Source organism: Panthera onca, chromosome D3, assembly GCF_046562875.1.
Source record: "Panthera onca isolate mPanOnc1 chromosome D3, mPanOnc1 haplotype 2, whole genome shotgun sequence".
Classification (NCBI taxonomy): domain Eukaryota; kingdom Metazoa; phylum Chordata; class Mammalia; order Carnivora; family Felidae; genus Panthera; species Panthera onca.
Window position 1 is genome coordinate 77,621,842 of NC_138350.1, and position 16,536 is coordinate 77,638,377.

Here is a 16,536-nt window from a genome sequence, read left to right on the forward strand (position 1 = left end):
TTCTAAAAGTCAACACCGCAAAAAACGAATAATCCCATTAAAAAATGGACAGAAGACATGAATAGGCATTTTTCCGAAGAAGCCATAGAAATGGGGAACAGACACATGAAAAGATAGATGCTCAACATCGCCAATCATCAGGAAGATAACAGATCAAAACTAGGAAGCGCTATCACCTTACAACCGTCAGAGTGGCTAAAATCGACAATGCAAGAAACAACAGGTGTTGAGGATGTGGAGAAAGGGGAACCCTTTTGCACTGTTGGTGGGAACGCAAACTGATGCAGCCACTCTGGAGAACAGTATGGAGCTTCCTCAACAAGTTCAAAATAGAACTGCCCTATGACCCAGCAATTACACTTCTAGCTATTTACCCAAATAATACAAAAATATTAATTCAAAGGGATACATGCAAAAAGCCTTTTATATAGATGAAGTCTTTTCTCTGCAGACTCAAGTAAGGTGTCTTTTGTTGCTGTGTTACTTGTTTGGAAAGATAGAAAAGAAACTAGTAATTATCTGGAAAGATTAACTAGGGCCCCACATATGTGGGCAGCATTGGATACTGGGAGAATATTTTAAAAACCCACTTGAAACATTTCAGATAAGGGGTAGATTTGGCTTTTTTCCATGCCCAGGATAGCCACCTTAATGCTTTTTGTAAACGTTTCACCCAGTGCCCACACATCTTTCTGTTTAATATATTTAGGGTGCTGAAACTGACCTGATTACTGAAAAAATAATAATGATAGCACATCTGAAGAGATTTCCAGCTTCATAGTGTCCTCAAAATTTAGTACAAACTCAGACTATAACACCAGAAGCAGGAAAACTACAGATATACAAAAAAACCATTAGAAAGATTAATTATTTATATGCATTTTATACTTATTTTGGTGAATTTTGAATAAAAATATTTGTTATTTTTTTTCAGTTAATGTTAGCCATCTTCAAAGAGAAGAACTAAAACAAAAAAATTAAAAACCAAATATAGTTAAAGAGTATTTGAATCTTTTAAAAATAGGTAAATAGAGATTCTGTGTTTTTAGAAAAAAATGAGACTCTGAAATTAATTAGAATGATTATTCTGTCCAGCTTACTAGAAGATATTTAGGTTGCCAATTACACTAATAATTTTCACCTAGTTGAAAGTTAAGACATAATACAATATCTCCTGGTATTTTTAGTTAGGTCTAGATAGGCCCAAATGGTGAATTTAGACAAAGATCCATAAAATTTACAGAAAAATGTAAGCCTTTTATAGAGAATCAAGGGGAAGAAATATAATCTCATCCATTACAATGATCTGTCTCTCCTTAAGCTTTACTCATTCATTCATTCACTCACTCATCCACTATCTCCTATGATAGGCTAAGCATTGTGCTAATAGCTTCAAGAGAGTCTTAAGTAATTAAAATATAGTCCCTTCGTTTAAGCTTCTCTCTTACAAGCGAAGAAGAAAGTAAACAGAGACAAAAAATAATGCAGAAATGCACAGAAAGAGGTTTATACAGGATATTAAGAGAGTACTGTGTATGGATATATAGAAGGGTGTCTATAACTCCCTTCGGAAACAATACCTTCAGCAAATCTTAACCTTTAGGCAGAAATTAATCATGTGGAAAAAAAGACAAACGAGGATTTCAGATCCAGGGGACAACTTCAGCAATGGTATAGAGTTAAGAAACCTCATGAAGTGAAAGGGATACGAGTCATATGAGGATTATTGGCATATACAATAAGATCAGGAAGGGTAAGGAAACAGGGGAGGTAGATTAGCAGAAATCTGATAATGAAGACCTGTACGGTCTGAAGATGTTGAACCTTATTCTGTAAAGTTATAATTTAAGGTGCAGTTGTTGAATGCTAGGTACGTAAACAGAACTAGGGCATTGGTAATGGGATTGGAGATAAGAGGACACTTCATATAAATATTAAATTAATGGAATTCAAATTAGACTTCAAGGTGGCACCCCAGCTCGCAAACTCAAGGATGATCTTGAATAGTCATTTTTATCAGGTTGTTCATTCTTCTACATCTATTAGTATAACATATTTATTTCATATTATATATGTATTGCATTTACAGCCTTGATAGCTTGAGTTTTTTCATTACATATGCATTTTGCATATTAATGTAATTACTTGCATGTTGATTTTGATTATTAGCTAATGAACTGAGGAAAAACTAAGAAATTATTTCTCAACAATCCAATGATAGTCAACTGTGTGAAGTTTTCATACAAAAGAATGTCATTGAATTATTTCAGATTTTACCATTATGTAAGATATTTGAATAAATGTTGGACCTTTGGATTCTAGTTAATAGAAGACAGCTTTTCTTTTCCTAAACTGTATGTAAGAGAGGAAATATACTGTTTTCTTGTCATTCTTTGCCTTCCTCTCCTCTGGTTTACCAGCAGCCCCTTTGGTACTGAACAAAAGACATCCTAACTTTTTTTTTTAGATTTGTGCTTCAAATTTAATTATTCTTTTCAAATGTGATAAATCAACGGTTTTCCAAAGCAACTGTGTCACTCTATTTATAGATCTTCTGTCTAGTTCAATCAGTGGAATATAGTCTAACCTAAATGATTCTAACACTAGACTCAAGACCCTTTAACAAGATTAATAACATAGTGCTTAAATTAATAAGATTTAGTGCTCTGGCAATTAAATAATAGCTTTTGGCTCCAGTTGACCCTCATGCTTCTCCAGTAGCAATGCTGTTCCATCTGAATTCTGTTGCTCTAGGATATGACTCTCATTTACCTTTAAAGTTTTAGAACTTTAGAATACTATTACTCTGTAACTGGGATTTGTGGCTGTTTATCTTGGAGAAGCTTCCAAACCTGAGATTATAATACTAAACGAGTTTTGCCTCTTTCAAAATAAAGGATATAGTGAAGGTTTATGTAGCCATTAATATTTTAAGCTCTGCACACTCATTGGATATTAAAGCACTGAAGGATTTTTAACAAGGACAAAAAAAATGCATGGTTAAGGACTGAGCCATTTTTCTATCATAGCTCAATAGCACTAGCCTTCTATTTTTTCTCAACATCACATTTTTACTTATGTATGTATAATTGGAAAAGACTGAATTTCCTATAAAAACTAAACGTAGTCACACACAGCACATCGATCACTTCTCAGCAGTCTAAGTAGCCTTGTTACCCTCATGATCCTGGTTTGGAATCTTTTTCTCCATGGTATAACCTTTGCCTCTATCTAATAAACACTGGTCTTGGATCAAGCAACTACAATTGACAAGGTGGAGCTCTATGAACATGATCGTTGACGGAATCTATCAGGATGATAGGGTTTGACTCAGTTTCACAAATGTCATTTTGACTTCACAAGAGGGACCAACCCAGTGCTTTTAATTCACCATTGGGGGGCTACGCCATATTTCGTGATCATAGCTTGATCATTGCTGCACGATGAAATTTAACACTAATTACAAATTACTTTTTTTCCAAAATTCTATGCATTTATTTATTCATTCTGTCAGTCAAGAAAGCTCATTAAATACCTTTGTTAATTTCCTAGCGCTGCCATTGTATCAAAGTGCCAAAGACTGGGGAGCTTAAAAAACAGAAATTCATTTTCTCACAGCTCTGGGGGCGAGAAGTCTGAGATCATGGTGTAGACAGGATTGCTTTCTTCTGAGGCCTCTCTCCTTGACTTGCAGATGGCCATCATGTCCCCCTGTCTTCACATGATTTTTTCCTCTGTGTGTGTCGGTATCCGAATTTCCTCTTCTAATGAGGGTACCTGTAATATGCAATTAGGGCCTACCCTAATGACCGCATTTTAACTTAATTCTCTCTTGAAAGGCCCTATGTTCAAGCACAGTCACATTCAGAGTACTGGGGGTATGACTTCAACGTTTGAATTTTGGGAGGGAAGGCGCAATTCAGCTTCTAACAGTACCTCCTCTGTATTTGGCATAGGACTATCTGTTAATAGCCAAATATTTACGTTTTTAAAGTCTATTTATTTATTTTGAGAGAGAGAGCATGCGAGTGTAAATGGGGGAGGGGCAGAGAGAAAGGAAGAGAGAGAGAGAGAATCTCAGGCAGGCTCTGTGCTGTCAAAATAGAGCCTGCCATGGGGCTCGATCCCATGAACCGTGTGATCATGACCTGAGCCAAAATCAAGAGGTGGATGCTCAACTGACTAAGCCTCCCAGGAGCCCCAAATATTTTCTTTTTAATTCAAAATATGTTTGGGAGGCCAGGGACTATTCTAGGTGCTGGGGATGTGGTAGAGACCAAAAACAACAGAAACCATGTTCTAGTGGACAACACATAGAGGCTAAATGAATCAGTGATGCTCAGAATTGGTTTCATGTAAATGTAATTTGTATTAAATTCCAAAGGCATATAAATTAATATGGAAAGATTTTGTGAGAATTTGTAAGCAAATCAATGTTTGGTTCCAACGTGCATAGCCATTACTGGTCTCCTGGGACCTTCTAAATTCCTCATTGTTTTCTGGTAGTATAAATGATGGCAAAGTTAGCTTTGAATCAATGTAAAATAATATTGAATATTACAAAGGATACCCTGATTTTTCTTTTGCACAAGTGTGAGGTTCCAGGTATTTGACAGAACGTGAAAATTTAAGCTACAGTTTTGTTAAAATTGCATTTCATTTATAAATGTGTATTTTGTTACTGGTGACAAGCTTGAGATATCCAATGCAAATCTGCTGTTGTCATAGAGCCAACATTTCTGCATTTTTGTTTGTTGTTTTTTTTTTTTTTCCTTTGGTCTTTGAATGAAAATCATTTATATATTTAACATACACTACTAATGCAATGTGTAAGTTTCAAACAAAAGCTCAGGTGTTTATGCATGTCTCTATGTATTTTTTGGCATTTTAAAATTTAATTTCCTATAAGTTAACATACATTGTAGTATTGGCTTTAGGAGTAGAACTCAGTGATGCATCACTTAGATGTAACACCCGGTGCTCATTCCAACATGTGCCCTGCTTAATGCCCATCACCCATTTATCCCATACGCACCCCCCCATCCAGTAACCCTCAGCTTATTGTCTATAGTTATGAGTCTCTTATGGTTTGCCTCTCTCTGTTTTTATCTTATTTCATTTTTCCTTCTCTTCTCCTATGTTCATATGTTTTTTTCCCCTTAAATTCCACATATGAGTGAAATCATGTGGTATTTGTCCTTCTCTAACTTATTTCGCTTAGCATAACTTACTCTAGCTCCATCCATGTTGTTGCAAATCGCAAGATTTCCTTATTTTCGGTTGCTACGTAATACTCCATTGTGTATATAAACCACCTCTTCTTTATCCATTCATCAGTTGATGGACATTTGGGCTCTTTCCATAATTTGGCTATTGTTGATAGCACTGCTATAAATGTTGGAGTGTATATCTATATTTCTGTAACTGAATTTTATCTTTTTTGTCATGATCTCTCATATCCCCTCATTGATAAAATTGAGAAGTTTTGTATAAATAAATACAAACCAGAGATTTATTAGTTATTTTCATTGAAGAATTCAGCCCTATTTAAGGGCTTTCTTTCCTTCTCAGGGTTCTTATTGGTCTAGTTTGGCTTTAAGTTTCCTGTGCTTGTTAAGTTGTCCCACTGTGGTACCAGGGCGCAAAGCCCCACCCTGTTGTAAGCCTCATCTGGCCTGAGGTTTATATTGACCCTGGCAGCTGGTATCCTGGTTCCATCTATTTCTGAGCAGGACTGATACTTGATGCTCAGGCCAGCAGTGACCAGGTAGACTACAGGCATCCATTATGCTCCTGGTGGCCCTCTGACATTGCACTGCTCATTGGGCAGATCAGGCCAAGCTTTCGATGTGGACCCTCCTTGCCTTTACCGTGCAGCCTTCTGATAGATAAGTCCATAGTCATTTAGAGCTAATTAATCACTTTGCCTAAGTGACCAATTTTTGAATTCTTTCTGTTTTCATTCCAGCGATGCCATTTCTCTTCCTTATCACTGGTCGTCTGTTCATATAGCTTGGAAATGGCAGACGATGATTAGGTAAAGGGAAGCTCAAACTGTTGGCCTATTAAAAAGCATTGGAAGGGTTGGGTGGCTTCCAGTTGCCTGAAGTTTTCTTTAGAAAGTGGAATACTTGACCATTTTGTGTCCTCAGCATTTGGCCCAGGTTCCAGAGAAACAGGAAAAGTTCCACTCAGTTTTTTGTTCTTGGCCATTTCTTTGTTATTGGATTTCCCTCAAGGGGCATCGTTTGACATATTACAAAATGTACCAGAATTTGTGTATTTGTATCTGCTCTGGAACAAATGTTCTATCAGTAGAAACATAATGTTGTCTTTATCAGAGTGAGAGGCTTAAGCTTTGGAGGGATAGTTTAAGGTTTAAATCTTTGATCCTATCTCTGGTATGCAACCCGACTTAAATGAATATGTCAATTTCCTGATCTGGCTCTTGTAAAGGCTTCAGGTATTTATTGGCAGAGGGTCAAGTGGTATGGAGATTAGAAATGATGGATTATACAATAATTGAAAAAGAAGCATTTCCATTAATTTTGAAAGAAAATTTATTACTGAATAGATTTTAAGGAAAAGTTTCTTTAACTGATGGACGATGACTTTATCTTATTTGGTCAGAACATTATGCTGTCCTTTGGTCAGAAAAATGACATATAGGAAGTTCTCCAGGGCTTGCTTTTCAGCGACTCATTTTAAGTCTATAAAATTATAGCCTAATAACATTTACCCCAAGAATCTCATAGATCTTCATTGCTCAAAGGAATTCATATTCCCAGTGTATTATGAAGACGGCAAAAATGATTTTGCTAGAAAAGCATAGTCTAAAAATTTACTGCAAATTGAAGATAAATATACTTTATAACCACTACAGAGATAGCTAGGGATGTTGTTTGCCTAACTTTCCAATGAAAGCACTTACAAGAGAAATAAAATATATAGCTAAAAAAACTCAAGCATTCTTTTTTTGCCTTTTGATCTTATTCTGTGGAGAGGTACTGAAATCAAGGATTATCCTACCTCCAATATGCACTACAAATGTAAATGAATTAGCCAGTTAAAATGTTTGTTCACAAAAATGCCCTGGAATTGCTAACTACTTATGGAATGCCGTAGTTGATAATGCATAGCTTATTTTTATCATTGCTTTTTAGAAAGCATCTAATTATAGTAATAGGACTTGAATCGCCAATATTATTTGTTTCCCATTAAATATGTTGACCAATTCATTTATCTCTCTGGATTTCATTAGTTAAGATCATTTGAGGAGTCTGCCCTAATGAATCTCCATTGTTGCTGTTAATAAACTTGTGTTGAGCAGTGCCCCTCATTAGACCATGGCAGAAATGACCACATTTGTTTCATATTGCTATCTCCATCATTATACTTATTAATTGCCAAATTAAGGAAAGAAGATAAACCATACTTCAGCTCTGTAAAAATCAGTCTTACTATGTGCAACATCTTGTTTTTCATAATTTTAATAAGTTGAGCATGCTATTGTATCTTTTACCAACATTTTATTTTTAAAAATAATAAATGACTATAGTTAGAGCTATCAAATGAAATATTTAAGTAGGGGAAAATAGGAATAGTACGAGAATAATCTTTTAGACAAACATCAGAGGAAGGAAATGATCTCAATACATGTCAAGCTTTTTGTTTTAACTGTGAAAATATTTGACATTGTAAGGAGATAGAATTCAGGATACAAGCATTTCAAGTTCATGACTTTCTTATTTTAAATAGGCTTTATTTTTTAGAGCATGGATTTCTTTTTAAGGAAAATACCATATTCTTAAGAGTGTGCCATCATCCAACACCAACAAAGGGCACTAATTAAGAATTTGTTTCACATGGCATTGCATTAGTTCACAGAGAAACAAATTCTCTGAATGTTCCCTCACTTGTAATTGTGTGACATAGTTTTAGGGCAAGCTGTAAGGGCAAGGAAATTTGGAATGAACAAAAAATATTACTTAGTGTCGTGGTAGAAAAAAGCATGATTTAGAGCACAGCCTTCTGCAGTATCTGAATCTAATTCTGTGGGCGCTCTGAACCTTCTATTGCCTTTTTTGCGATTTTACAGCTCTGTAAGTTGCAATAAATGATAGTAATGCGAATAATTCTCATTTATAAGCATGCGAATGAATTCTGTCAGGTGGAGGTTCAATATACTTCCCTGGTGCAGAGTCCATTTACAAATTCACTATAGTACTCCTGTCTATGCATGTGTCTGTGTTTGGATCCTCTGTGGAGCTCCACGATTTTAACATCTGCCTGATTCCCTTATTAATAATGAGTTTATAAGGTCTTTTTTTAATATTTTATGTTTTATATTAGCACTAAAGTCATGATTTTGTCTTTATTTGAAAATTTCCCTTTGACACAAAATACAAAAACAATTCAGTGTAAGTCATATTGACAGGCACTTAGTAACTCCTTGTCTCACACCCCCTTTCAGAATTTATTTTATAGAAAATTTTTAAAAATGGAACTGAACATTTATTCAGTGTGATTGGTGATTGTATGTACTTCCATAGTCATCTGGATAGCTAATGAACACTGAGATGTCAGTTATGAGATTAAAAAAAAAATTTTTTTTAATGCTTATTTATTTTTGAGAGAGACAAAGACAGAATGAGAGTGGACAAAGACAGAATGACAGAATGAGAGGGGCAGAGAGAGAGGGAGACACAGAATCAGAAGCAGGCTCCAGTCTCCAAGCTGTCAGCACAGATCCTGATGCAGGGCTCGAACCCACAAACTGTGAGATCATGACCCTGCCTGAAGTCAGACACTTAACCGACTGAGCCACCCAGGCGCCCCAGTTATGAGATATTTTTTAAAGACAGCTTTGGCTATTGAAAAGTATTTTCTTACATCAAGCTAAAATCTACATGCAATTTCTAACTGTTGGTTCTAGTTTTATTTCTTTATTTTTTAATGCTTATCTATTTTTGAGAGAGAGAGAGAGAGAGAGACAGAGTGTGAGCGAGGGAGGGGCAGAGAGAGAGGGAGAGAGATGAAGACAGAGAATCTGAAGCAGGCTCCAGGCTCCGAGCTGTCAGCACAGAGCCCAACGTGGGGCCCGAACCCATGAACCGTGAGATCATGACCTGAGCCGAAGTTGGACGCTTAACCACCACGTCACCCAGGTTCCCCTCTAGTTTTATTTCTTATGACATGCAGAATACATATAATCTCATTGCCACATAATTATACTTCCGATATAGAAAATAGTTATATTAACTGTTAAGTCTTTGTTCTCTCCTCCCAGGGGAAGATCTCCTGAGTTCTTTAGCCTTTCCTAATCTGAGAGGGATTAGATCCCTTAATTATTTTAGACGCTCTGATATGGCGCTGCTTGACAATAGACCCTGTAATTCTGTGGGTAGACATTGAAGATTGCATTAGCAATTTCATCAGCACCATCACTGTTTCTGCCTATAGAGATAAACCCATAATATGTGCCGCTGCCGTCCTGATTTTCTGTACACGACATTTGAAAATTCACCATATTAAATTCAGCGCATTGTTTTAAACTCTTTGGACTATTTTAGGTCATTGCTCTTTCTTTTGTTTTGTTGTAATTACTCATTCTTTGAACATTTTTTTATGTCTGCCACTGCCATGTGGATAACAAAGATAACAGGTGATTTCTCTTTTTGAAGCCTAGTGAGGGAGGCAGACACTTAAAAGCAACTTATTAGACGCCAGGTTCTTAAGCGCTCAGAAGAGCCTCGCCACGTGAGCGTAGGAGTGGCATTATTCTGCTTTTTGGGTGACAAAGATGACTCTTTGGTTTCCCTACAAGCTTTCTGCAGATTACAATTCTTCATGTACAAGTTTCAGAGTAAATATATTTTTGAGGCACCAGCTAGGGTACATTTCGGGGTCTTCAAGTTTAGACTCGAATGAAACGAAGAAAAATGGCTTTAATTTCCTGAAAATATTAATATTTCAATAATCAGCTAAAGAAAACAAAGGAGAGAGTTGCTGCAATGAAATGTAGCTTAATGAGCTCTCTATGTATCAATTTATCTGAATCATCAAGATATGTTAATATGATTTGGCTTTTATTTATTTTTTTTTTAATTTTTATTTTTAATGTTTTTTTTATTTGTTTCTGAGACAGAGAGAGACAGAGCGTGAGTGGGGGAGGGGTGGAGAGAGAGGGAGACACCTAATCCGAAGCAGGCTCCAGGCTCCCAGCTGTCAGCACAGAGCCTGACGTGGGGCTCAAACTTGAGCATGTTTCTTTTTAAATTTTTTGTAATGTTTATTTATTTTTGAGGAAGAGAGAGAGACAGAGTGTGAGTGGGGAAGGGGCAGAGAGAGAGAGGGAGACCCAGAATCTGAAACGGGCTCCAGGCTCTGAGCTGTCAGCACAGAGTCTGATGTGGGGCTCGAACCCAGGGACCTCGAGGTCATGACCTGAGCCGAGGTCAGTTACCCAACTGACTGAGCCACCCAGGCATCCCGAGCATGTTTATTTTTTTTAACCACTTTTCCATGTATTGTAATTATTTTCTTGCAATTAATGCTATTTTTCTTCGTATTCTTACATTTTACATTGTGTATTTTGGTGTTGGTATCATTTTCCCAAGATTTCATTTTTCTTCCTAAAGTACCGTGAAAGCACTTAAAGACTTGCTAAATATTTTCCTAGCTCATGTGCCTTAGTCAGCTCAAGGGGCCACAACAAAATACAGCAGACTAGATGGCTTAAACGACCAAAATTTATTTTCTCCCCGTTCTGGAGACTGGAAGTCTGAGATCAGGGTTCTGTTGACAGCTCCCTCCTGTGCCTCCATATGCTTATCTTCTCGTTGTGTCTTCACATGGCCTTTCCATGGTGTATGAGCATGGAGACAGATTTCTCTTTTCCTTTTCTTATGATCTGCCAATCCTGTCAGATTTAGACTCCACCCTTATGACTTTATCTAACTTTAATGAGTTCTTGAAAGCTCTGTTTCCAAATATAGTCACATTGGGGGTGAGGGTTTCAACATATGAATTCGGGGAGGGGGGACCACCTGTCAGTCTGTGACACTCATGGCATCACAGGCTGAGAGTAGGCACGCATTTGATCATACCGTGCTCAGCTCAACTTAAGAGTTTTACATCAGGATTTTCAATGACTCTTAATGATTTTCTAGGAAACAACAAACAATAGTTATATCTGCTCCTGGGCTACTGTAGCCTGGTACAGCGAAGCAGAATAGCATATGTAGAATGAAGGGAATTCTATCAGAATCCTAGCCTTGTCACTTGAGAGCTATGTGACCTCAGCTGAAGTGAAACATTAGGTGAGTCAATATTAAGTCCGGGGATTTGAGCAATACATAGTAAATATTCTACAGGCATTAGCATCGAATATCATTACTATTACGCTTATCAATTTCCGTAGGCCAACTTTCCCCGTTTCTTTGCCATTTCTCATTTGCTGTGAATAAGGCCCCCCTCAGTGTTCTGCTCACTCACTTTTGGAGGTTTGTAGTTTGTCTGTGTCACTTTTAGGATATGCTGTCCCAGAGCCAAACAAGCAACAGTATATTTCCTAATACAGCTAAAAGTTCAGAATTGTCCAACCAGATCAAACAGTAGATCAAAACACTAGATCAAAACAGTCATAATCGTCCATAGGGGAAATTATCTATGTGATTTTTCCTGGCTTCATTTAATTTTCCTAAGAGACTTATCACCGAAATGAAATAGAAAGGATAGTTTTGAAATACTGACTTGCGGGACAAAATATTACACTCATCTTGTATATTTAAATTTTTAAACTTGCGATATTATTTAGGTGTAAGCTTTAAAGAAATTTCATTTAATTGATAAAAGTGTTCATTAAACAATAACTTATGTTCTGGGCTTAGTAATAAGTCACTCTATGAGAGCAGGGGTGGATTATTTCTGTGACGTCATTGGAATGTAAGCTCCATAAGAACAGTGATTTCTCTGCATTTTTAACTGCTATGTTTTCACCACTTGGCATAGTCCTTGGAATGCACTATAACTTCAACAAATAATTACTGAATGAGTGAATGGCCAGTAGCTCGCTGTAACTATTGTTTATATGCCTGAGCCTATAACATGTTCTGGAGATGTAAAGAGTACATAATCCCCGCCCGTGGGGGCACAGTGCAATAGGAGAGGTCAAAAGTAAACAAGCACAATTCAAAGTAACCTTTGACATAGTACAGGTATGGACCAGGCGACGAAGATCACAATGGGGACGGCAGGTGCCTGAAGGTGGTAGAGAAAGTCAGGAAATGATTCAAAGAAGGAGTGACAGTTTCGTAGAGTGTTAAAAAAACGTGTGGAATTTTACTGGTGTGCCAGGGTACAGGAGTGTTTTGAATGGAACACATTTCAGTATAGAAAAGAATACATCGTAAATCTTGGAAGTGGAAAGCCAGTAGACTCTGAACAGCTTTGTGACCCGTACTGAAAACTTTGACCCCTGTCTTAGTAAGACGCTGCAAGACTTGAACATCTAGAGACATTTTTAGAAAGCTCACTGTGTCTGCAGAGTAGACATTAGATTGAAATATATTCAGGGCTCCTGAAAGTATGTCTGCTCAGAGTGTAATGGAATTGTCTGACCCCCTAGTCAGGTAGGTTTCAGTGAGGGCAGCCAGAGGAGAGGTGGAATTGAGGGGTTATTTTGCTCTCGCTGAGGGATTCAGATGCTAGAATGGACAGGATTCAACAAGGCAAGTAAAACATCAGGAGGGCTCTTGGACGATTCCGAGATTTCCGGCTCAGGTAACACTGAGTGGATGCAGGCGTCAACAGCTACAAATGAAATCTAAGCCAAAGAAGGTAAACTTGACATGGAAGTTGGATGGTAACAAGGTGAGTTTGGCTGAGTTGAACTGCTGGTGGAAGATCCTCGATCGAAGGTTGGGGTTCAGAAGAGAGGTCAAGCTTGAATATTCAAAAAAATATAGATAGGCGGTGAAGGCGCGTGTTTGGACAACGGTGTCCACGGAAAGTGGCAAGGGCTTAGAATCCAGAACAAAACCCTGTGGAAAGCCGGCACTTAGTTTTTCTAAGTGTGGCAAGTATGTAGGAGGATCCGTGAGAAGGCAGAGGGGTAGGAAGGGAATCCAGAGCAGATGGCATCGAGAGATATCAGATGCCAGAGTGGACCAAAGGTCAGCTGCCTCAGAGAAGTCAAATTAGATGAAGATAGCGACGTTTCACTTGTACTGTGCCCGTAGATGCCCCTGTGACTTCAGCAGGAAGAGCGCTGTGAAGGCGGAAGCCAACTGCAGGGGCCTGAGTGAGTGGGAACAAAGATGCAGAGGCCGAAAGACCACACCTTTAAGAAGTTCAGTTGTGACTGCAGAGACAAGGGAGAAACAGAGGTTTTGGTAAATAATCTCTGGGCCATTGCATCTAGCCTTTCAGAAAGATGAGTCCTAATTCGTGATGACTTAGTAATCTAAACAAATAATTTCCCCCTTTTGCTTTTAGTCTGAGTTGAGGAAAGTTGCCTGGGTGGCTCTGTCGGATAAGTGTCCGACTTTGGCTCAGGTCACAATTTCATAGCTCGTGGGTTCGAGCCCCGCATCGGGCTCTGTGCTGACAGCTCAGAGCCTGGAGCCTGCTTCGGATTCCGTGTCTCCCCTTCTCTCTCTCTGCCCTTGCCCCGCTCATGCTCTGTCTGTCTCTCTCTCAAGAATAAATAAAAAACATTAAAAAATATTCACCAAGTGTATGGATCTGTAGAGATTTAAGGGAAGAAAAGCAGAGGCAAGAATGAGAAATAACAGCAATTCATGTGGAGTCTGTTTGGAAACCCAGATGGGCTTGGCCCAGAGTGTAGAAGGTCTTGAAAAAGGAGAAAGAGTCCACGGGGACAGGATGTTTGTCTGTTTTGTTCGCTCAACAATAGGCACTCAACAAATACTTGTGGAACGAAGGAATACAGGATCTGGTGTGTTTGGGTGTGGTGAGTGAGGACAGTGATTTTACTCTGTTAGGAGTATGGTGATAAACGTTCAGCTTCCGACACGCAGGACTGGCGATCACTACATGGTAACCCAGCGCAAACGTGTAACAGGTCCGTGCAGTCTCAGTGGGAGAAGGTAGACAGAGGGAAGAAAGGGGAATCCACGCTTAGAACTTCCTAAGGTTGGGACATCGAGTTGCCAGATTTACCAAATAAAAACATAGGCGACCCTGTCAAATCTGAATTTCAGGTACGTAATGAGTAATTTTTAGCTTAAGTATGTCCCGTGGAGTATTTGGCAGTCCCAGCTAGAAAAAAGAGAGAGAAGGATAAACAGATGCTGTACATTTGTGAACTTACCCTGTCTTCATGCAGTGCCAGACCTGGGGACTCTCCTCTATTCATTCCTAAAAAGTTCATTACACAGAGACAAGGAATGGAGGTTATGAAAGTATTGAGACAATCATTCTCTGAAAGTCTATTATGAAATAAGAGGAGAAAAAAGTGTAGTTATTCTTTGTCACGTTTAGAGGAAATGGATTATGTCAAGGTGTTCTGAAACAACAAAAATCCTCCACCGGTTTTTCTGCTTTTAACAGGAGAAATTTTATTCTGGGGAAGGTTTGGGCAAAGACAAGTCAATAATTTAATTTTAAGAAACATTGCCTTTTGCTAACACCCTTTGTCCTTTGTGTCGATCAAACATTGCTATCTTGCTCCAGCCATAAATCATACACCATGTATGAATAAAACAAGTAATATAAGGTCTTTTGGTTACCTAAAATATTTATGCTGACTGAATAGCTAAGGAAGATGGAATATAACTGTGCAATTTCAAAATCCGTTGTTAGGCTTGAACATATATAGAGAAGTTAACATACATTTTCCCCTTGTTTGGCAAAAGCATGTGATGAACCTGTCGTAACTTATTTTGTAAGATCCTTGTGATTTATCCGTCACTGAGCCAGCCATAATTTGGGCCTAGAGCAGGGAGGTGTTTGTTTGTTTGTTTGTTTGTTTATTAAAAGGATATAGATTTTTCTCCTTTTTTTTTTTTTTTTTTAAATTTTTTTTTCAACGTTTTTTATTTATTTTTGGGACAGAGAGAGACAGAGCATGAACAGGGGAGGGGCAGAGAGAGAGGGAGACACAGAATCGGAAACAGGCTCCAGGCTCCGAGCCATCAGCCCAGAGCCTGACGCGGGGCTCGAACTCACAGACCGCGAGATCGTGACCTGGCTGAAGTCGGACGCTTAACCGACTGCGCCACCCAGGCGCCCCAAGATTTTTCTCCTTTTATCTAAAATGCTTTGTAAAATTATTTTAACTGTTATTTATATGAATAGAATATTAATTATATATAATTTTAACTGTTATATATAAATATATAATTTCAAAAAGGCATAACTTTTGTATAAATGCATTTGTTTTTTTAAAAATATTTTTATCTTTATTTTGAGAGAGAGAGAAAGAGAGAAGCAGAGAGAAGGAGAGAGAGAATCCCAAGCATGCTCAGCGCTGTCAGCACAGAGCCCAATGCAGGACTCCATCTCATGAAGGCTGAGATCCATGAGACCATGACCTGAGCTGAAACCAAGAGTCAGGCACTTAACCGACCGAGCCACCCAGGTGCCCCATAAATGCACAACTGTATTTGTAATAAAGAGACTGCATTTTTGATGTTTGACCTCTGACAGCTTCTACCTTCCCACCTTTCCCTTTTTTCCTTTGCTAGGCTTCTGTGCAATCTGGTTACAAAGCCCAGCATCTGCCTTTCCTTGGTGCTGGTGGAAATTTCACACCAGGCTAATCCTGCCTTGTGGGTCCCTTCATCCCAGCTCCGCCCACTTACCACTGCCTCCCTTCATTCTTGTTTCACTCCTCATGGAAAGTGAGCCCTTCCTAGGGAATCCTTCTGCTGTTTGTTATGTGAATAATACACTATTTCACATGCAAGGGTGCATGTGTGTCGTTTGGCTGGACATCTATAAATTTCCTCAGGGGGCAGGGAGGGGAAATGGGTGCTGCCCAGTCTCCAGCAGGGGTTGCTAGGTACCAAAAGAAGAGTGATCATATACATTTTTTCCCCTAGTAGAGTTATTTGTGTGTATAGAAAACGTTCTATACTTCCCTTCCTCTTTCCCCCATTCCGTATCAGCAGCCACATATAAGGTACCCACTGTTTTGGCTATTAACACCACAGATTAGTTTGGGCTGTTTTAAAATTAGTGTACGTAGAATTATATGGTATGTATTCTTGCTGGTATTTAACATTTTGTTTGTGAGCTTTATTAATACTATCATTCTGGAATAGTTCACTTTCATTGCTCTATACTATTCCAATGAATGTCCCACGATTAATCCAGTTCTGTGCTGTTACGAACAGTGCTTTTATCAGCATTCCTGTCCACATTTTTTGTTGCACTTTTCTATTAGATACTTACCTAGGAGTGGGATTACTGGATTGTCGGGTGTCTCTGGGCTGTAATAGAAATGGACAAACGGTTCTCCACACAGGCTATGCCAACTGATAGCTATAGCAGGTGTTTTTGACTTATGAT